This window comes from Sus scrofa, chromosome 1 (genome assembly GCF_000003025.6).
Source record: "Sus scrofa isolate TJ Tabasco breed Duroc chromosome 1, Sscrofa11.1, whole genome shotgun sequence".
NCBI lineage: Eukaryota > Metazoa > Chordata > Mammalia > Artiodactyla > Suidae > Sus > Sus scrofa.
Window position 1 is genome coordinate 265948067 of NC_010443.5, and position 23687 is coordinate 265971753.

Here is a 23687-nt window from a genome sequence, read left to right on the forward strand (position 1 = left end):
CGCACGCGCCTTGGCGTGGCGGCAGCGCCGCCGCAGGACGCAGGGAAGCCAAGTGGCGGCGGCGGCAGCGGCGGTGGCAGTTCGCGGCGAGGGCGACGGTTCCGAGGCCGAGTGGCAGGACGGCGCAGACCTCGGTGCCTTTCTCTGCACGATCTTCTGGGTGAGTGCACGCCTCCGATCACCCCGTGCGGAGTGCGAGCTCCTTGCCTGGCGGCCGTGCTGCTCCGGCCTAGGGCCGCAGTCTGCGCCTGACGGCGGGCCGCCGGGTCCCGCTGACCCTTGGGCCCTGGGCCCTTCCCTCCAGTGTCGGGAGAATGGGGGTGGGGGGACACGGGTAGGTCTAGGGGAGAGATGTGGCGGCGCGCGGGGCCGGGACAGCCTGGGGCGGAGGAGAGGGAGGGGCGCGTGGGGGATGGGATGGTAAGGGACAGGAGGACCGCCGGGCGGCTCCGTGTGAGGGCCAGAGGCGAGCGACCTGGCAGCTAGAGAACTGAGTATGGGAGGCGGGGAGGAGGTGGAATGTCTCCTGAGTGCCGCTGGTGAAGACGGCTTGCTTCGGAGACTCTTGACAGGCTGGACTCAGGGGACGAGTCGTGGGGGGCTGTCCACCTACGGTAAACATACACTCCATACTTGGCATCTTTCCACTTCCTGTTGGAGGTCCGTAACGAGGAGCTGTTGGTTGCTCCCATCTCCTTTCCTTCCACTTCGCCTTTTACTGACTGACGAAATTTAAGTAGGGTGCTGGTTAGGCAAATCAGAGAAATAAGCAGGGTTGTGTGTATAAATCTGCACAAACGAGGAGGCATGGTGATATGTTCAGATGAGAGCTTGGTCAAAGGAGAAATCAATGTTTTGATGTTAAATTTTGTGACAGAAATCAGTTTGAGCAAGGCTTTGAACTAGAAATGATTTTCAACCTGAGATTCACCAATTGGTGGATAGAATTCAGAGGGTCCTTGAACTAGAATAGGGAATAAAATTACATCTTTATTTTTATTATTTAGCTATTGTCATTTCCTTCAGTTAGGAATATAGGCAACAAATCACAGTAGTTGTAGTAATGCCTGTGACTTTCTTGCAGATATTTTTGTGTCATGTTTACAGCTGCAGGTATCTCAGAATATCATATATGTTTATAATTTCTCTGAATTATGGTATTTTTAGACCCATTGTTAGTTCTTGTTATTTAATGAGATAATAAAGCTGCGCATACATCACAGTATTTGGGTTTTTCATTGTTTTGCTAATAGTTCAGTATAATTAATTTCTTTTGTAGTTGCATTTACTTAATTTTGCATTTAAAAGCAATCTGAAAAGGGGTCCATTGGCCTCACCAGATTGCCAAAGAGATCCATGGCAGAAAAAGATTAAGAACTCCTGAAGCAGAAATAAGTTTTGGGGATGTATAAGTCTGCTTGGAAGAATATTTGAATCATTAGGTAAGAAAAAAGTCAAGGCAAATAGGATGACAGTGCAGAGGAAAGAGGGAATTTTTATTTTATTTATTTTTTTATTATAGTTGATTTACAGTGTTCTGCCAATTTCTGCTGTACATCAAAGTGACCCAATTACACACATATATACATTCTTTTTCTCACGAAAGAGGGAATTTTGTAATCATGGAAGTAGGAGAAAAGATTTGACTGGGATCAGAGTAATAGTTTTGAAAGATAGCGTAGATCACAGATATTTCATTCAGGGTACTAGTGAATCGGCAGAATAATCTGAGGCAGAAAGGGAAGTGAGTACTTTGGCCCTTAGATTTTTTAAAAAAATTTTTTGATTGGAGTATAGTTAACTTACAAGGTTGTGGCCCTTAGATTTTTGTATTTAGGCACCTCATAGTTCCAAGTGGTCGAAGCCCTCCAAACTCACGGAAGCCTGTGAAAGAAAATTTTAGTGTGTGCTGGTTTTCTTTAGGTCGTAGGTAGAGTGGCCTTTGAATGGGGGAGGAAATTCTCATTTTTCTATTCTTAAGTGAAAAACTGCAGAATCTCTCTTTCAGGTATATTTTCTTGTTGCTCTTCTTCTTTTCCTATATGTTAGAAGGTAAATGTGCTGATTGTAGAGTTGGAGAGTTGCTAAGTCATTTTCTTGACATTATATTGTAAATTCTTGTAGTTCAGCTTCCTTTTGACATCAGATTTCTCACTGACAAGTTACTCTTAACATTTTTTCAGAGTATGTGTGACTTGAAATTTGCCCCTGTTTGTAAAGCACTTGTCAACATCCTGTGTAGGATTTTTTTCCTCTAAAATAATAGCAATATTGGAAAGCCACTGCAACAGGCTTTTTTTGGGAAAAGATTAAGGAGAGGGTGCGGAAAGGTGAAGAAGAGTATTTTGTGAAACAGATGTTGGTGCCCAATTAGTGTATGTGGAATTAAACACCCCGTGTTACAAATCAGCGCCTCAGAGAGGTCTTGCTTGATACCTTCCGTGTCCTTACACTGCCCCTTGGGTCATTCTTCCTCCACTCCCCCCTTTATTTTATTTATACCATATATCTACGTGGCATCCTGTTATTTGTATATTTACGTATATTTATATATACAGGGTCAAGACAATTTAGGTTGGAGATACTGCTACTAAATGGGAGAGTGAGAGATTGGGGAATGCTCTGTGGAGGAGATGGCACCTGAACTGGACCTTCAGTCATAGATGTGATCAGCTATAGGGATGTTGAAGAAGGGCTTCAGGTGAAGGGACCAACTTGAACAAAGCCAAGGACAGAGGAGTTTGTAAATCAAATAGAACATCAGCCTCCCTTCCTCTCCCCTCTCCCTCCTTCCTTCCTTCCTATGTGTTAGATCTGTAAAAGGGAAAAATGGAAGAAAAGATTACATATCAAGGTAGCTTGGGATGAACAAAGGCTGAGAAATCTAGGCTACCCACGTGATAGTATGTGACCATTTGCCTCCAGGTGGATCCCTCCCTCCTAGAACCCACTACAGTGAACTTGCTCCCAGGGAACCTGAAGTCTGCCTATGTACCGAAGACCCAGAGAGGCAGCCTGGGGAAATGAAAACAGTGTGGGCTGTGCAGTCAAAGAAATCTAGTTTTGAATTCCTTCTCTGCTGCATAGTAGCTGAATGATTAGGCAGTAAGTTATTTGACTTTTCTAAACCTGTTTCCTCATCTGTAAAAGGGAGGTGTTAAATACCCATCACATAGGATTAACAACAATAATAATAATCATAGCTGTAAAACCTCAGGAACATGGCTTTCACCCAGTAATTGCTAGTTTATCTTTTGGTGTTCCAGCTCTCAACCTTTCTTTCGCCGTTTCCATTTTCATACCTCATCCCTGACTTTAAAATAAGCGATGCTGTCCTTCTGGTGCCATCTTGGCCACTATCACGACACTGCCACTTCCCACTTCACCCACTTGGCTCCACTGTGAGTTAGTGAGCTGCTCTCCAGTGATGGCACTTAGCACTTACCAACTTACAAGGTGATGCTGCCTGATAATGGCATTATTGAAATTGCAACAATATTTTTTAACTTCTGTTTGGTGCAACTAACAATACAAAATTTGCCACAATTTAAACATGATGTGTCTCAGTTTAATTTAGTTTATTTAGAAAAATTACCCCTAGTATTTGCAGAAAATTGAAGCAGGAAAATGGATATATTTCCAATTGTAAGATATTTCACTTTTTTTTTTTTTTTTAGGAGTGAGTGTGTTGGGAAGTTGGTTACACATTACTATTCTCCAAGGTAAAGTATGATTTTGGGGGGGCAAGGGTAAAAGTCTGATACAAGTGGAATCTTTCTTATTTGCTTTGGAAAGACCAAAAAAAAAAAAAATTGGAAAAAAGAAGGTTTCTCAAAATTAAGTTTTCCCCTTCAAACTTTGTTTTATTCACCATACATATTTCCTTCTCTGAAGCTTTTTTTTTCTTAGTTGTAAGGAGGATTTCAGTTATGTATTTTCTTGCATTTGACCTGCCTAAACTTGTGTTGCTTAGAATTATTTGCGGCTTTAACTCTTCCTAATCAAGATATTTTGATTTGTAAAGGAACTAGATCAATAATTTCTGTATTGTGTACACATTTTAGAAGAGGCTTTAGATACCAAATTGTTTGATTTCTGATTCTTAAAATTACGAATAATTAAAATTTCCTTCTTAATGTTTACCTTGATGTTTATATTTTCTGATTTTTTGGGAATATGTTTCAATATGTATTATGATTTTGTGAAAACATTTTCAGAAGGTCAGTTCTTCATTGTTTCTGATCTGAAACCCAGTCTTGAACTCTGCAATGCAAAGGTTAAAAGAAGTGGTGAATATCTGTTGATACTTCAAGTTCTCAAACTTAATACATCTAAATGAAAGATTGAGCAAATGTTTAAAAAAATACAGACTTCCTAAGGGTCTCTATAATGTCGTCTCTCTTGCTTGCTTTTTTGCTTAAGTTTGAAGATGAACCAGATACCTTATAAATATTTATACCTAAGAGGTATATATTTATACCCTAAAATATATATAATTTAAATACACTGTATTAAGCCAAAATTATCTTTATATTCACCTTTCTTGTAGTCTTAAAAAGATAAGGCGTTACATAAAATAGAATGAAATACTGCCATTTGCCAGCAACATGGATGGACCTAGAGAATATTATACTTAGTGAAGTAAGTCAAAGACAGATAGTATGTATCACTTATATGTGGAATTAAAAAAAATAAGAATGAATCTATATTCAGAACAGAAACCAGCTCACAGACATATAGAAAATAAACCTATGGTTACGAAAGGGGAAAGGGGGCAAGGAGTGAAGGGATAAATTAGGAGTATGAGATTTAGCAGATATAAACTACTATATATAAAATAGATAAGCAATGCGGATTTACTGTATAGCACAAGGAATTATATTCAATATCTTGTAATAAGGTATAATAGAAAATTATCTGAAGAAAATTTATATATACCTGAATCACTTCGCTATATGTACAGGAAACTAACACAGTATTGTAAATCAACTATACTTCAATAAAAATTAAAAAAATATATAGGCTTTAAGCATACTGTAACTGTAAAAACAGGCAAGGTGTCTGCTCATTAATCTACGATGTCTGTCTGAAAAGGTGTTTGCTTGGTCTCGCTCCCATGTAATGCCTGTACACCCACGCTGGAGACTAGTGGAAAGCACGGCATTAAATGTGTTCAGTTCTTTTTTTTTTTTTCCTTCTTCCTAAATTATGTTTTCAGTTTATTTTCTGTGAATGTTTGAAAGGATTAAAATTGGTAAATGTAAAAGACAAAAATTTAGTTCAGGGAGATTAGCCTATTTCCCTTTTTTTTGGGGGGGGGTCAGAATCAAATTATCTTTCCAAGCAATCTGATTTTTATCCAAGTACATCTATTTGAGAAGTTTTTAGGACTGAAGCTAAAGTCATCTATTTTCAACCCACTCTGACATGCCTCCTTTCACTTTCTTTCTTTTTTTTTTTTGGTCTTTTTAGGGCCACACCCACAGCATATGGAAGTACCCAGGGTCGAATCAGAGCTACAGCTGCTGGCTTACACCATAGCCACAGCAACGCAGGATCCGTAGCTGCATCTGTGACCTACAGCAGAACTCATGGCAACGCTGGATCCCTAACCCACTGAGCCAGGCCAGGGATTGAACCCACATCCTCATGGGTACTAGTCAGATTCATTTCTGCTGCTCCACAATAGGAACTCCCTCCTTTCACTTTCTAATGCAGAACTCTGTCCTACCTCTTGATTTTACTTTCATTGTTTATAAATCCTGACTACCTGATAAAAATACTTTAGGTCTAAAAGTCATAGCAATTAAGGCAGAATTGCAAAATGTTTACAAGTACGGATTTCTGTATCAGAAAAGCTTAGGAATGAATAGATTGATGCCTTTTTTTTTTTCTTTTCCTTTTTGGCTGCACCCACAGCACTTGGAACTTCCTGGGCCAGGGATTGAATGTGCCACAGCTGTGGCAATGCTGGATCATTAACCTGCTGCACCACAGTGGGAACTCCAAGAATAAATATGAATTATTTTTGCAGAATTCATTTCATTTTTACCTCTTTTAGAACCTAAGGACTGACTCAAAGAAATCTGACTTTGATTTCTCTAAAAGTGCCTTTTAATATGGTACTATTGAAGGGTGTGGTGAGCTAACTTGGATTCTCATGAAAAGAGAATTCTTAAGGAAGCCCTTCCCCCTTTTTTTTTTTTTTTTTTTTGCTTTTTAGGGCCGCACCCGTGGCGTATGGAGGCTCCCAGGCTAGGAGTCTCATCGGAGCCACAGTTGCTGGCCTACACCACAGCCACAGCAACACTAGATCTGAGCCTTGTCTGCGGCCTACACCACAACTCACGGCAACACCAGATCCTTAATCTACTGAGCAAGGCCAGGAATCGAACCCTCAACCTCATGGTCCCTAGTTGGATTTGTTTCTGCAGTGCCACGATGGGAACTCCTTAAGTAAGCCTCCTTTATAGTAAGTTCCTATTTCATCTTTCCAAAACATCATAATAATAGTAATGACAATAATAGCTTACATTTATTGAGTTATTTTTTCCCAGATATTATGTAAACTATTGAGAGTTACGAATTCCATAAATTCCCTAAATCTGCAGAGGCATCTTAATGGTTGATTTATTTTTGAAAAGCTATTTAACACGATTTTTTTGTTTTGTTTTGTTTTTGTGGTCCAGGGGGTTCCTTTTAGGTAGAACACAGTTAGTGATAATGCTGCTGTTTGAAGTTTGATAATAAATATTTGTGATTTTATGTAAGTACCATTCTGGTAAATGTGATGAAATAGACATGTCAGCCTGCTGTTTATGTGCTTTCCTTAAATTTGAGGGTGTACTCTTGGATCCTGAAACAGGCTTTACCAGTATTGCAGCTCAGCAAAAATGCAGCTGAAGCTGAAAGTTCTCTTTCTGCTCTTCTATTTGGTCATTTTGTACACCCACTGTATTTATGGGAGAAGCTAAGTTTATCCAGGGGACCAAAACTTCCTCACAGCATGTGGGTGGTGAAATCTTCCTCTCAAAAGTTCGTAGAGGGTTCTAAGGATTTTAAGAGTTTTCATCTCCAGATTTATATGTGTCTTAGTGGGCATTAGAGGTTATTGAATAGGAGAAAATTAGATTTGGTGGTATATAACTTGACTGATAAAAGTACTGAAGGTTTATAAATTGTGAAAGTTCCTGATACCTATTTCTAGATTAGGTGGATATTTTTGTGTTATTTGTTGGTTCTGGGAAAAAAAGGAATATAATTTTAATACCATCACATTTCTGCCTGTTGGTGTGTAGCTTGTCATTGTTGAACTATATCTGGAAGTTAAGTACTGTGTCCTTTTCATTGGACTTAAACATCTCACATTTTTTAAATTATTCACAGAATTTGTCTGGTCCTAAGTGTTTAAGTAGTTGCACTAGCAGATCTTTCAACAGGGGAGATCTTAGTGCCAAGTTTTTTGTTTTGTTTTGTTTTTCTCCCCATGCCCATGGCATGTGGAAGCTTCTGGGCCAGGGATCGAACCAGTCCAGTGGCACAGCAGGGACCCAAGCCACTGTGGTGACAATACAAAATCCTTAACCTGCTGTGCCAAAAGGGAAGTCTATGCCAAGTTTTTATTATGTTTTCCTTTTTTTTTTTTAATGGCCACACCCACAGCATATGGAAGGTCCTAGGGCAGGGATTGAATCAGACTTAATGCTGAAGTTGCAGCAACACTGGATCTTTTTTTTTTTTTTTTTTTTTGTCTTTTGTCTTTTTGTTGTTGTTGTTGTTGCTATTTCTTGGGCCGCTCCCGCGGCATATGGAGGTTCCCAGGCTAGGGGTCGAATCGGAGCTGTAGCCGCCGGCCTACGCCAGAGCCACAGCAACGCGGGATCCGAGCCGCTTCTGCAACCTACACCACAGCTCACCGCAACGCCGGATTCTTAACCCACTGAGCAAGGGCAGGGACCGAACCCGAAACCTCATGGTTCCTAGTCGGATTCGTTAACCACTGCGCCACGATGGGAACTCCTCAAATAATATTTTATTTGTATTTATTTATTTATTTGTTGCTTTTTTTTTTTTTAGGGCCGCATCTGTGGCATATGGAAGATCCCAGGCTAGGGGTTGAATCGGAGCTGCAGCTGCTGGCCTACATACACCACAGCCACAGCCACATGGGGTCCAAGCCACTGAGCTGCATCTGTGACCTCCACCACAGCTCATGGCAATGCCAGATGCTGCAGAAGTGACCCAAGCTTCAGTAACAATGCAAGATCCTTAACCTGCTGTGCCACAAGAGAACTCCTCAAGGAAAATTTTAAAAAGTCAAAGTTTTTGAACCAGAATAGTAAAGATACATGAGTATTTACTAAGTCATGCATATTAGCTATCCAGGTGTTTTGAAAGTAATGTCAGTTGCATCGTATAATAGCCATTTTGTATGCATAAATTTCATTATTTTTGTGGTTTGTCTTTATCTCTGGAAAATTAGTGTATTGGGGGTAAAATTGACATCTGTTTGGATTTTATTAATTTTGGTAGGGTCTGGAGTTTTGGTGTCATAACAAGAAGTCTTGTACTGTTTGTTTGAATTACAGATGCTTTCTGGCTCTATTTTATGTTCTTGAATCTTCAAAGTAGTGTGTCTTTGAGTTCCCTGTACTTGTGCCAGGAGTAGTTGGTACTAAGTCCATTCTGTTTTCTACAATGTTTTACTTTTGTTTCAAAAATATCAACTAAAGATATTAAAGTATCACTTGTTTCCATGTCCCCCCCCCCATGATATATGTTTCTTAATTGTGAGGAAATATTTTCTTTGGTTCATTAGTAATTATTTCAGACATGCTCATTGGAAAGTTAGGAGATGTTTTCAACTTAAATTTAGTTACTGTTCTTTAATCATTTTAGAACTGAGTTAACAGCAGCTTGGCTGATGATTCCTTACTGGAGGATTGCTCTTCATTAGTCACTCACTTATTTATTAACTTCTTATAATTTCAAATGCTGATGTAGCACCTGCTAAATGCCAGTTCTTCTGCCAAATAATGCAGATACTGAGATGACTACATCCCTGCTTCAGGGAACTTGGAGTTTTGTTGAGAAAATATTTTGTTGCAAAGAGTATAAAATGCTATGGTAGAAATGAGCCCAAATGAAAAACTGAGTCTAGAAACTGGTCAGTTTGGGCTGGGCCCTGTTGCCTAAGTGAGATTTAACTGACCATGGAAAGGAATGGGCAGAAGTTTCTAAATAGAGGGTATTTAGAAATACAGTCTGTGATAGCCACTCAGAACTGCCATTAGAATATCATGTATTCCTATGAGAATGTGTGTCCCTCAAAAGCAGACCTCAACCTGTCCTGTTCGTCAGTGCCTAGCACATAGTAGGTGTTTAATAATTTGTTGAATTAATGAGTGAAAGAAGTGTAGGTAATCAAGCTTACTGTGTTTTTCTCTCCATTTTTTTGGAAAGAGATGAATTTTGATGATTTTAAAGCAGGCAATTTAACAAAATATTGTAAAGTGAGTAAGAAACTATTCCTGTGCTGAAGGTTAAGTCTTTTAAGAGGAAATACATATAGACAGATCATTGTAATTCAGCATGATTACATTTATTAAAAATATTTGCATATCTCTATTATGGATTTCTTAGGTCCCTGAAAAGTGGTGGGTAATTAAAATAAAACCTCAAATTAAAATTATTTCATTGATAGAATATAGATCACTTTGTAGGTCATTAAAAAATAACAGTCATGCCCTGTTTTTGCTCTCTGAGGTTAGTATCAATATTACATAAATACTGTGATGAAAAGTTTCTAGGTAATGAAAAAAAGTAACAATTCTGTCAAGGTATTGGCATCAACAAATAACAGTGTTTACTGTGCTTAATCCTTGAGTAACATGATTTTTCCCAAATCTGCATACTTTTATACTATTATTTATTTAATGTCCTTTTTGTGGAACACCTTTAAACTTTTTTAATTTTTTTTCTTTTTTTTTTTTTCCCCTTTTTAGAGCCGCACCTGCGGCATGTGAAAGTTTCCAGACTAGGGGTCAAATCAGAGCTGCAGCTGCTGGCCTACGCCACAGCCACAGCCACGCCAAATCTGAACCTGAGCCACATCTTCAGGCTATGCTGTTACTTGCAGCAATGCTGGATCCTTAACTCACGAGGCCAGGGATTGAACCTGATCCTCATGGATACTAGTCGGGTTCGTTTTGCTGTGCCACAACGAGAATTCCTAAACATATTTTTAAAGAAGCTTTGTATTGCTACCATAGTGAAAGGCTAACATCTTTTGCTCTAAATAGAAAGCAACCTAAATGTAATGAAAATAGAACAACATTATAAAACCTACTTGCTACTCTTTGCAGAAGGTGCTGAGTTTGGAGCTTGCTACCCTTTAATTAAAATGGGAGATTGGGAAGTGTTGAAGACAAACTGGCACTTTGCTTAGATTTTCTCCACGATGTAAATAGAAGAACTGAAAGAGCCTTAAAAATGGCATAACTTTCCCACTTGGTGTCGTAAGGGAGGAAGGCTGCACCCTGTTTGTTGACAGGAGCAGTTCCCCCAGAGCTTCACAGAGAGAAGAGATTTGGGGGCTGGGCCTTAAAGGAGAAATCTTGTGTTCACTTGAAAATAAGGCGACGGTGGGCCTCTTAAACCTAGATAATAGCATCTGCAAATGTTGGAGACTTTAGGATATAGTATGGCGGCAACATCTGATTTGAGGGAAGTGGAGAAATGATGGGAGATGAGACAGGAGATATAAAAAGAGGGATTCATGGTTGAGAGCTTGGTGCCTGGTAGCAGATTGTGGACGTAAACCTGTAGGTAGTGGAGATCACTTTGAAAATATTGGTTACTCTCTGGGGCCACCTGCCCACAGAAAATCCCAGTTAGCTCATAGAGAGAGAGGGCAAGGTGACCGAGATATTCTGGAACCAGCTAGGGAACTTAGATCTATTTGGAGATTTATCGAGCGTTAATTATGGGAAATGGATGATACCTATAATTCCCTGTTTTTCAGTTGAAAAACTGAATTCCAGGAAGATTATATTAATCACTAGAGATTACATAGCTAGTCTTGAGCTCATTACATTTTACTTTAGAGTGCTGTACCCAGAACTCTTAGTATGTTTCGGTCTTGAGGAGTTCCCTGGTAGCTCATTGGGTTAAGAATCCAGCGTGGTCACTACTGTGGCATAGGTTCCATCCCTGGTCTGGGAACTTTTGCATGCCGTGGGCGCAGCCAACAAAATTTAAATAAAAAGATACTGTGGATAGGACCTACTATGTGTATGCATTTAATTACCAGGGTGATAATCTGGATTAATCAGTAGTAACTTTTTCTAAACTTTCATATACCATCTCTTTAATAAAATTTAGGTTATTTAGTCCTAAAGTCCAGCTAAGCCTGAGAAGATCAGCTAGCTTGAAACTTCTAAGAAAGAAGTTTTCCAGATAGTCACTGACGTATTAATAATTGTTGAAAGAGTAGAGTGATTAGAAGTGACTTTGGGGGAGTTCCCTCATGGCGTAGTGGTTAACGAATCCGACTAGGAACCATGAGGTTGCGGGTTCGATCCCTGCCCTTGCTCAGTGGGTTAACGATCTGGCGTTGCCGTGAGCTGTGGTGTAGGTTGCAGACGCGGCTCAGATCCCGAGTTGCTGTGGCTCTGGTGTAGGCTGGTGGCTACAGCTCCGATTAGACCCCTAGCCTGGGAACCTCCATATGCCGCGGGAGCGGCCCAAAGAAATAGCAAAAAGACAAAAAAAAAAAAAAAAAAAAAAAAAAGAAGTGACTTTGACAGTAAATTAAAGCACTCTTGGGAGGCAGATGGCATGGTGGTTAAAAGCTGCATGAGCCAGATACACCTGGATTCTAGTCTCAGCTTTGCTAGTTATTAATCTGACCTTGCGCAAGTTATTTAATTCTCAGTCTCTTCATCTGTTAAAAATAGATGAGAATACGTACCTTTCAGGAGTGTTACCCAGATTAAATGAGAATTTACATGTAAAGCAACTGGTTGGTGCCTATTACATGACAAGCCTGAAACTCATGGAAGTTATAATTGTTTTTATTTCCTAAGCACCCATATACTGTATTGCCACTAGTCAATTAAAACTCTCCTCTTCAAGCTCAACCATTATACTTATAATGACTTTTTTTTTTTTTTTTTTTTTGCCATACCTGTGGCATGTGGAAATTCCTGAGCTTGAGATCAAACCCAAGCCACAGCAGTGCCCCAAGCTGCAGCAGTGACAGTGCTGGGTCCTTAATCTGCTAGGCCACTCCTGATTCTGGCTTTTTAAAAAGTTTGCTGTTGGAGTTCTTGTAGTGGGTCAGCAGTAATGAGCCCAACTGGTGTCTGTGAAGATGTGGGTTTGATCTCTGACCTCAATCAGTGGGCTATCTGGCATTGCTGGGAGCTGTGGTGTAGTTCGCACATGCGACTCGGATTCCATGTTGCTGTGGCTGTGGTGTAGGCAGGCAGCTGTAGCTCGGATTTGACCTGTAACCTGGGAACCTCCATAAAGCCACGAGTGTGGCCCTAAAAAGGCCAAAAAAAAAAAAAAGTTTGCTATTAAGTGGAAATTAATATAAAAACTGGCTTCTGTTAAACAACTGGCTGGGAAATGTATTTGTGTTGCTTTAGTTGACCAGGAATTAGTGCAAAATGTAACATAGCTATGGAAATTTTGTGTTAGGAAGTTTCTGTATTTCATTTCTCATTGAAGTGAACTGAAAGAAAAAATACTTTTAGTGTGATAGTTGAAACACTACAATGTGTTACCAGATGTTAATGGGTTCTGGGACATCATGTGGTAGTTGATAATCCTTATCCTAGATGGTGGTTGTTGGAGCTTGATAAATTGCGGTGTTTAAATGCACGTCTCAAATTTGTGTGTTTTTTCTTACTGAAAAAAGTTGCAAAATTGGATGGATGTTTGGATTTAGAATTACGTTATTTATGTAATTAAAACAATATAAGTAGACTTTACTTTTTTTTTTTTTTTTTTTTTGTCTTTTTTTTTTGATGTTGTTGTTGTTGTTGCTATCTCTTGGGCCGCTTCCGCGGCATATGGAGGTTCCCAGGCTAGGGGTTGAATCGGAGCTGTAGCCACCGGCCTACGCCAGAGCCACAGCAACGCAGGATCCGAGCCGCGTCTGCAACCTACACCACAGCTCACGGCAACGCCGGATCGTTAACCCACTGAGCAAGGGCAGGGACCGAACCCGCGACCTCATGGTTCCTAGTCGGATTCGTTAACCACTGCACCATGACGGGAACTCCAAGACTTTACTTTTTAGAACAGTGTAATTTACAAAAAAAATTGAGATAGTAGTGCAGGGAGTTACCAGATATACAACATCAAGTTCCTATTATTATTAACATCTTATATTAGTAAGGTGTATATACTGCAATTAATGAACCAATATTGATAGTTATTATTAGCTAAAGTTCATACTTCATTTAGATTTCCTTAGTTTTTACCTAATGCCCTTTTTCTGTTTCAGGATCCCATACAGGATATTGTGTTATCTTTAGTTGTCATTATTTGTGTAAGTTTTAATTAGATCATCTTAATTAGACACATTAATTTATTTGCAAAATATGCTTTATTCTCAGATATCAAAGCCATACCTGTGTGTGACACGTTACTCAAAATGTTCTTTTCTCTTTTTAGGGCCACACCCACAGCTTATGGAGGTTCCCAGGCTAGGGGTCAAATTGGAGCTGTAGCTGCTGGCCTATGCCACAGCCATAGGAACGCCAGATCCCAGCCATATCTGGGACCTGCACCACAGCTCATGGCAATGCCAGATCCTTGACCCACCGATCTAGGCCAGGGATCGAAGCCATATCCTCTTGGATCCTAGTCCGGTTCATTAACTGATGAGCCATGATGGGAACTCCTTTAAGTGTTCTTTGATTGAGGATGGCTGGCCTTTAATTTCACTTTTTTTTTTGGCCTCTCCCATAGCATGAGGTGGTTCCTGGGACAGGGATCAAACCCAAGCCACAGCAGTGACGATGCTGAATCCTTAACCCACTGAGCCACCAAAGAACTCCTAATTTCACTTTTAATAATCCTTTTACAGGTATAGGTTCCACCATGTTTGCAAGTAGTCTGTCTTACCTTTTCGGGTTATACTTTGATATTTCTTACTTATTTTCATGAAAGTGTTCATTTTAGTCAATTCTTTCATGTGATGGATATGGAGTACATCTCATAGTGTCTGAATGAAATTATAATAATTTCCCTACCTCTTAATTGACAAGAATAGTGATGTCCTACTTTGTGGCATCATTTACTTTATGGTCATCTTAGGTGAAATGTATTGTTTAGCACGTGAGATAGATAAGAGCATTATCCCAGTTTTGAAGACAGGGAAACACAAGCTTAGGTGAAGTGCCAGGCCCCAGATCCCATTGCCAGGAGGTGTCAGAGCCCAGTGTTCCGTGCCTCAGCTCTTCTGACTCTAGTTTTTTGTTTGTTTGTTTGTTAGTATCCTTTCTGTTGTGTTGTATGAAGTAGTCACTATAGAAAAGTATAAAGTAGTGAGTGGTCTTCTCTTATGGACTTTTACAGCGTTAATCTTGAATTTATTAAATGTGTAAAGTGAAGATTACTTTGTTTACTTGAACTCTAGCTGTTTCAGGCTGAGAGTTTAGAACTGTTCGATACATATCATTAACTTTGGATGCTGTTAATTAGAACTTGTCATTAGAGAAAACGTGAACCATGATTCTCACTCTGTAAAACATTTGAAATATTTTCCCCCTACTTTAGGTCCTTTGGAGTCACAGGAGTTGGTTCAGGCATCGTTGCTAACATCTTTAATACGTGTATCCTCCCTGGAACTTCTGATGTATTTTCTCATTTGCACATTTCACCTTATCAGGCTGTGTTTCCTCTCCATGCTCTGTTAGAAGTAGGTATGCTTGCTTATCAGGAGTTGACAGACTTTTTCTATAACAGGCCAGATAGTAGATATTTTAGGCTTTGTGGGCCATAAGGATTCTGAAGCACTCTGGCACCTATTTAGCTCTGCTGTTTGAGCATGAGAACGGCCATAGGTAACATATAAACAAATGGACGTGGCTGTGTTCCAGTAAAACTTTATACAAGTAGATAGCTGGCTGAATTTGGCCCAGAGGCCATCATTTGCCAACCTCTATACTGTTGTTGGAAGGATATGGAAACCCAGTGTGCCTCATTCCTTCAACTGAACTCTCCCTGCTGGGGTCTTAGGGATAAGTCCTCGTAAGGCGAATTGAAAAGTTTAAAACCTGACCTAACATGCATGAGCATAATCGATTTTATTTTTGTAGAAAATGTGATAAGTAGCCCTGAGCTTAATATTGTAAATTTTCATTCATTTTTTGGCCACTCATTATCTAACTTTGAAGATGCTTGCAAATTTTAGGAAAATAATTCTGTTTATTATCGTGAAATGTGCCTAACGTTAAAAATTCTTTTTCTCTGGGCAACTTGCTTTAGCAAAGAGATATGAGAATTTCTTGTGTTTGGCCATGTTATTGGGGGTTGGGAATACATAGATCGAAGAGGTGTTCTCATCTTTTGAGGGAAGCCTTCATTCTTGCTGGAAGAACCAAATGTAGACATTAAAGATGAAAATAAAAATTAAAATAATGTCAACAAAATGTCGACATTAAAGATGAAAATAAATGGGAACTCCTCATTTATCCAATTTAGTGGTATGGATAAGCAATGCTTTAAGAGTTCAGAGTTGGAATTTATTACTGGGGTCAGACTCTGCTTGGGAAGGACAGTTTTATTGAGCTAGGCCTTGGAAATTAGAACAGGCAAATAAGATGATGTAAATATAAACATAAAAGTGAATTGAAAATAAAAATGAAAAGGCAGGTTTGCTGGGATGGAGGGGTTATATAGGGAAATAATGTGAGATAGGACTGGAGGTGAGGGTTAGGGCAAGACTGGCCCTTGAACATTAGGCTAAGGAGTTTGGAAATTATCCTCTAAGAAGTAAGGAATAAGTATAAATTTTGAGCACTTTGATTTTTCCTTTAAGTCTTTCATGAAACTCCCAAATAGTATTTTTAATGTTTTTAGTACAATATGCTTACTTTATTTTTTTTTGTCTTTCTAGTGCTGCACCTGGGCACATGGAAGTTCTCAGGCTAGGGGTCGAATCGGAGCTGTGGCTGCCACCCTACACGACAGCCATAGCAATGTGGGATCCCAGCCACTTTGCAACCTGTACCACAGCTCATGACGCCACTGGATCCTTAACCTCCTGAGTGAGGCCAGGGATCGAACCCATGTCCTCATGGATACTAGTCGGGTTCATTGCTGCTGAGCCACGACAGGAACCCCATAGTATGCTTACTTTAGTTAGCTTTTATTGATAGTTTCATAGTGTTTACTTTTTCTTTTCCTATCCATCAAAAACTACATAATGCCGTTCCCATTGTGTCTCAGCAGAAATTAACCCAACTAGTATCCATGAGGATGTGGGTTTGAGCCTTTGGCCTCATTTAGTGGGTCAAGAACCTGGCATTGCTGTGAGTTATGGTGTAGGTTGCAGATGGAATTCAGATCTGGCCTTGCTGTGGCTATGGCCTAGGCTGGCAACTGCAGCTCTGATTTGACGCCTAGCCTGGGAACTTCTGTATGCTGCGGGTTTGAGGGCAGCATCTCTGTGGTGCCAGGATGCAGACTTGATCCCCGGCTAGCACAGTGGGTTAAAGGATCTGGCATTGCAGCAGCTATGGTGTAGGTCAAAACTGCAGCTTGGATCTGATTCCTGGCCCAGGAACTCCATGGGGCAGCCAAAAAAAGAAAAAACAAACAAAAAACCCTGCATACATGTTCTTCCTATGTATTTCTACCTCTGCTTACGAGGTTTTTAGCATGAATATGTTATTGAAATATCTTTCATTCATATATTCATTTAGCAAATGTGTACTGAATGCTTGTGATGTGATGGGTTCTATTCTAGTCATTGTGAGTAGAGTAGGGAGCAAATTAGGCAAAAATCCCTCCTCTTAGGGAGTTTACATTTTCTTGGGGAGATGGTCAACACATAAGACAAATAACTGGGATGTATAGTATGACCAGTGCTAACAAGAAAAACTAAAGTAGGGAGAGGTAATGTGAGTGTGTGGCAGGGTCGGGGTTGGAATTTTAGGTAGGGTGGCCAAGACTTCATTGAAGAAGATGACTCTTGATAAAGACCTAAAGGAAATAGGAGTTCCTGTTGTAACTCAGCGGAAACAAATCTGACTAGTATCCATGAGGTTGCAGGTTCAACCCCTGGCCTCGCTCAGTGGGTTAAGGATCTGGCATTGCCGTGAGCTGTGGCATAGGTCGCAGATGCGTCTCAGATCCTGCATTGCTGTGGCTGTGGTGTAGCCCAGTAGCTGAAGCTTTGATTTGAGCCCCTAGCCTGGGAACCTCCATATGCCAAGTGTATGACCCTAAAAAGACAAAAAAAAAAAAAAAAAAAGAAAAAAAGGCCTAAAGGAAGTAGGAGACCTGGGTGGTGAGCAAGTGCAAAGGTACTGGGGTGGAAGTATGCCTGGCATGTTTGAGAATATGTCTGGAGCAGAATGAATGAGGGATCTGGTAAGAGAGTGGTCATATGTCCTTGATTATATCTCTTGTCTTGATGAAATTATTTATTTATTTATTTATTTGGTCTTTTTAGCTATTTCTTGGGCCGCTCCCGCGGCATATGGAGGTTCCCAGGCTAGGGGTCGAATCGGAGCTGTAGCCACCAGTCTACGCCAGAGCCACAGCAACTCGGGATCCGAGCCACGTCTGCAACCTACACCACAGCTCACAGCAACGCCGGATCGTTAACCCACTGAGCAAGGGCAGGGATCGAACCCGCAACCTCATGGTTCCTAGTCGGATTTGTTAACCACTGCGCCACGACGGGAACTCCTTGATGAAATTATTAATACTGTCCACTTTTACTCCCAGTAGTGTCCTGGTTTGGATTGTAAGTTATATGGTCTTCTGGGAATAGGAAGTGAGGTCAGAGAGGTTCAGAGGGATGGAGGTAGACCATGGAAAGCCAAGAAAAGAAGCTTTTGGAGGATTTTGAGTGCAGGAGAGAGATGATTTGACCGAGACTTTCACAGATTCACTCTGGCTGCTGTGTTAAGAGGAGGCTGGAAGTAAGGACTAAAGCAGAGAGCCTGTGGAAAATCTTTTCTTCATTTTCCTCAGGGAAGTAGGTGGCAAGGAGCCGAGAATAATGAGAGGGGAAGAAGTTGGAGATTTGAGGAGAGAGAATGGTATGAATTTGTTTGTTGCCTGGGAGAGTAGAGGAGTGGTGGATGGACTGGGGAAGTAATAGTGTGTGTGTCCCCCATCAGGAAGGGCCCATAGAGGGTTTTTTGTATGGTTTTTATGGCCACGCCCATGGCATATGGAAGTTCCTGGGCCAGGGACTGAATTCAAGCTGCAGATGCAACTTAGGCTGTAGCCGAGGTGCTGGATCCTTTAACCCACTTTCCTGGCCAGCAGTTGAACCTACGCCTCCACATGACCTGAGCTGCTGCGGCTAGGTTCTTAACCCTCAGTGCCTCAGTGGGAACTCCTCATATATATACAGGGTTTGTGATCATGAATTTAGAGTGATATTAGCATGGTAGTGTGTGTTGGTTTTCTCTTCCACAGGTGTAAACTGGGAGTAGGCAGAGCATTGGATTTAACTGGGATTTAGTTGAGCGAGAGGGGCAAGTTGAGAGTGTATTCAGCAAGTGATCATCGTGATTGACCATGGGGTTTATGATAGCAGGGACACAGAAGAGAAGGAAAAGGGGTGAAGGTTAGTCAAAAGGTAGTGAGATTCATGGCTTGAAAGTCTTGGTGGAGTCAAATGATCACTGGAGGAGGGAGACTGTAGTGCATAACTGCAGCAAAGGGGTAGAAGTTCATATAGTCTAATGGAACTTGATTTAAGAAAGAAAATGCCAGAGTCGTGGCTCAGCGGGTTAAGAACCCTGCAGGTATCCATGAGGATTCAGGTTTGATCCCTAACCTCAATCAGTGGGTTAAGGATCCAGCGTTGCCACAAGCTGTGGCATAGGTTGCAGACATGGCTTGGATCCTGAGTTGCTGTGGCTGTATCTTAGGCCAGCAACTGTAGCTCTGATTTGACCCCTAGCCTGGGAACATCCATATGCCGCAGGTGCGGCCCTAAAAAGGAAAAAAAGAAAAAGAAAAAGAAGATGCTCACCAAGGTTATCTGGTGTTCTGGGCTTTATGTATTTATGTATGTATGTATGTATGTATTTATTTATTGTCTTTGTGACTTTTCTAGGGCCACTCCCATGGCATATGGAGGTTCCCAGGCTAGGGGTCCAATCAGAGCTGTAGCTGCTGGCCTACACCAGAGCCACAGCAACTCGGGATCCGAGCCACGTCTGCAACCTATACTACAGCTCACGGCAACGCCAGATCCTTAACCCACTGAGCAAGGCCAGGGATTGAACCCGCAACCTCATGGTTCCTAGTCACTGCACCACGACGGGAACTCCCAGTTAAACATTTTAGAAGCTGAATTCTTGTTTAGATTAGATAGAACATTACTTTCATGTGTTAATTTTTAGATGAAGCTATACTTGACAGTTTTAATTTCTAAACTGCATAAATTGGTTCATATTTTGCTCTTTCATTGGAAACACTTTATGTATCCTGTCTTGAACAGTATTTCAATTGTAACTAGACTCTGAGCTCCTTGAGATTAGGCGACCTGGCTAGGTTCCAAAAGAAGTCAGTAATTGTCAAATTAAATTATGTTAAGGCAGCAAGAAGGGTATGGTTTGAGAATTCTAGAAGATTTTCCTCTGTCATTTTATTATGGAAAATTTCTAATATACAGAAACTGTTGAAGGATAGTACAATGATCACCATATACCCACCAACCAGATTGGACGTTGTTTACATTTTGCTTAATTTTAAAAATCTTTTAATATTTTTGAACCAGGTGCTCGTGAGTTCTAGACACCCTAACGCTTTACTTCTACACGCTTGAGCACGCGTCTCTTAAAGAAAAGATATTCTTAAAAAAAAAAGAAAAAATGGAATTCTTGTCGTGGCACAGTGGAAACGAATCTGACTAGAAACCATGAGGTAGCAGGTTCCATCCCTGGCCTTGCTCAGTGGGTTAAGGATCCGGCGTTGCCATGAGCTGTGGTGTAGGCCGGCAGCTACAGCTCTGATTAGACCCCCTAACCTGGGAATCTCCATATGCCACGGTGAGGCCCTAAAAAGACAAAAAAGAAAAGATATTCTTCTGTGTAGCTGCAAGATTCCTGAGTCATTTTTGCAGAGATCTGGGGTAGTACTAATAATAGTTTACTGGCTCTGTCGCCTCTCACCTGAGCGGCCTTGCAGGTTACTCAGCATCCCTGAGCCTCAGGTTTCTTTGTTACAAAGCACCTGGCTCAGAGGGATATTATGAAGATTAAGTGTGTAAAGTTCTTAGAAACATACCAGGCACAAGTTTCATATAATACTCAATTGTGGTGAATAATACCACCACCAGCCCTTGTCCCTAGAGCTGGAAACTTCTACCTCACCTTGCCCATGTGTAGGAGAGAGCAAGTCTTGTATTTTCTACCTCCCAGTATCTCTCAGGTTTGTCCTGTTCTTCCCATTGTTATCAACAATTTCTTAGTCTTCCTTCATCCAGTTCCATTCCCACCTCCTCACCGTTTTCCTTACTGCCAGAGTTATACCATAGCTCATGGCAATACCAGATCCTTAACCCACGGAGCGAGGCCAGGGGTTGAACCCGAAACCTCATGGTTCCTAGTCCGATTTCGTTTCTGCTGAGCCACAATGGGAACTCCAAAAACTTGTCTTTTAAGTGTAGGCACAGGTACCTAACTCCTCAGTCACTCTCTTTCATCCTTATTTTCCATTGTACAAATCTTCCAGCATAATTCCCATAACATGTTTGGGCAGCCATTTGCTTGCAAGTCTGCCTCTTTCTACTAGATTAGAAGGCCCTCGAGGATACATACAAGATTTTAACCTTTTTTGTATCCTAGTACCTAACATGTTGCTCATTCTAGGCACAAAATAAATGTAGATGTGTCCACGTTTTATGGATGAAAAAAATTCTTAGGTTCAGAGAATATGCATTATGTACCCAAGGTAACAGAACTAATTAATGAAGCATTTCAGTACTGTTGTCATAACCAGAATACTTCCTCATAATTAAAACCATTTGTTCAATGATGCTGTTCATAGTCTGTGGATTTAGAGCCCCCTAGAGGATGTTAGAATTCCCACATGGAAGTCTACAAAGTCATAGGTGTTTTCTATAGGCTGAGTTAATAAGATTATATATGTATAATAAGATTGTATATGTATGTCACCACTTTTTTTTTTTTCTTTTTAGGGCTGCACCCAAGTCATATGGAGGTTTCCAGGCTAGGGGTTGAGTCGTAGCTGCAGCTGCCAGGCTATGCCGCAGCAGCATGGGGTCCGAGCCACATCTGCAAACTACACCACAGCTCAGGGTAATGCTGGATCCCCGACCGACTGAGTGAGGCCAGGGATGAAACCCGCATCCTCATGTTTTTGTGACTAACTTAATAGTGAATCATCTTGATGAGGTAGACGTATTTCAGCCTTTTGAGAGGAAAGCAGTCTGAGGATTTAATACAGGAGATTTGGAATAATAGCTTTGCAGCATTTGCTAGGGAATTGATAAGGTATAAGAAAGTGTTTTCTGAAAGCAGTTGAATTCAGGTTAGATGATACTATCTGAAACTTTCCTAGTCATCAGTAGTTGATTAAAATAAAAGAAAGTTTAAACATTTCTGAAATCAAACTTCAAGTTGTTGAATCTATTTCTTTGAATAGGATGGTTTTGAGTATATTTCTCTCTTCCACCATAATGTTTAATTCTCTTTTTTTTTCTTTTTTGGTTTTAGCACCAAAATATTTATTTAATATATATGACACGTTTTCATTGGATCTCTAAACATATTGAGAGTTCTGTTGTCTAGGTGGTCAGCCTCTTTAAGAATCTGAATTTACTGCAAATTGTTTCGTATAAATTCTAAATAAATCCATTAAGGTCACTTATGAATCTGACTGGGACAACGTTTTTCCCCCCAACTTTATTGAAGTATAATTAACATCAAACATTGTGTAAGTTTAAGGCATATATTGATTTGATATACATATACTGCAAAATGTTTACCACGGTAAGATTAGTACATTCTTCACCTCACATAATTACCGTTTTCTTGGTATTATGGTGAGAATGTTTAAAGCTTTTGTTTCATAGCAACTTTCAAGTATAGGATCATGATGTTTTATTCTTTTTCTTTCCTTTCTTTTTTCTTTTCTTCTTTTTTTGGCTGCACCTGTGGCATGCAGAGTTCCTGAGCCAGGGATTGAACCCGTGCCACAGCAGTGACAACACCAGATTTTTTTTTTTTTTTTTGCTTTTTAGGGCCACACCACAGCATGTGGAGGTTTCCAGGCTAGGGGTTGAATTGGCTGCCGGCCTTCGCCACAGCCACAGCAATGCCAGATCCTTAACCCTCTGAGCAAGGCCAGGGATCGAACCCGCAACCTCATGTTTCCTAGTCGGATTCGTTAACCACTGAGCCACAATGGGCACTCTCTGTACCACCTCTTCTCAATCCGTTTATCTGTCGTTGGATGTTTAGGTTGTCTCCATGTCTTGGCTATTGTGACTAGTGCTGCAGTGAACATAGGGATGCATGTATGTTTTTTAGTGAAAGTTTTGTCTGGATATATGCCCAGGAGTGGGGTTGCTAGGTCATATGGTAGTTTCTATATTTAGTTTTCTGAGGTACCTCCATACTGTTTTCCTTAGTTGTTGTACCAATTTACATTCTCATCAGCAGTGTAGGAGGGTCCCTTTTTCTCCACACCCTCTCCAGCATTTGTTACTTTAGACTTACTAATGATGGCCATTCTGACCAGTGTGAGGTGGTACCTCACTGTAGTTTTTATTTTATTTTTTTGTCTTTTTAGGGCTGCACCCACATCATATGGAAGTTCCCAGGCTAGGGGTTGAATCAGAGCTGGCCTACACCACAGCCACAGCAACTCGGATTGGTTTATTTTTGTTTTTATTTCTATTGCCTTGGGAGACTGACCTAAGAAAATATTTATATGATTGATGTCAGAGAATGTTTTGCCTATGTTCTCTCCTAGGAGTTTTATGGTGTCTTATGTTTAAGTCTTTAAGCTATTTTGAGTTTATTGTTGTGCATAGTGTGAGGATGTGTTCTAGTTTCATTGATTTTCATGCAACTGTCCAGTTTTCCCAGCACCACTTGCTGAAGAGACTTTTTCCCATTTCATATTCTTGCCTCTTTTGTTGAAAATTAATTGACCACAGGTGTCTAGGGGTTTATTTCTGGGTTCTCTATTCTGTTCCATTGGTCTGGAACCAATACCGGTACCAATACTGCACTGTCTTGATTACTGTAACTTTGTAATATTGTCTGAAGTCTTGGAGAGTTATGCTTGGTTTTTGTTCCTCAGGAATGTTTAATTCTTAATCAGAAGCGTTTTTCTAACTTAATGACTTTCTGCTGTCTGAACACAACATTGTATTCTATCTGGGCCACACTGCTTTTGCTGATTTAAAACAGTTGCGGTCTGGCAGGCGTTCTAGTTTCAAGGGTATA

At 40.5% G+C, this 23687-nt stretch overlaps 1 protein-coding gene across 30 annotated transcripts in view; it reads left to right on the forward strand.

The window, feature by feature from the left end:
- Nucleotides 1-23687, forward strand: part of GAPVD1 (GTPase activating protein and VPS9 domains 1) — an 82137-nt gene continuing 58450 nt past the window's right edge. For 4 of the 30 annotated variants that reach the window (XM_021068637.1, XM_021068681.1, XM_021068745.1 and 1 more), the window contains exons 1-3: nt 2-160; nt 2926-3105; nt 3678-3722. The gene's annotated coding sequence lies outside the window, so the exon portion shown is untranslated. Of the gene's footprint in view, nt 161-2925; nt 3106-3677; nt 3723-23687 lie in introns of all 30 variants that reach the window. The other 26 variants (XM_021068648.1, XM_021068728.1, XM_021068816.1 and 23 more) reach the window with 20 other exon arrangements.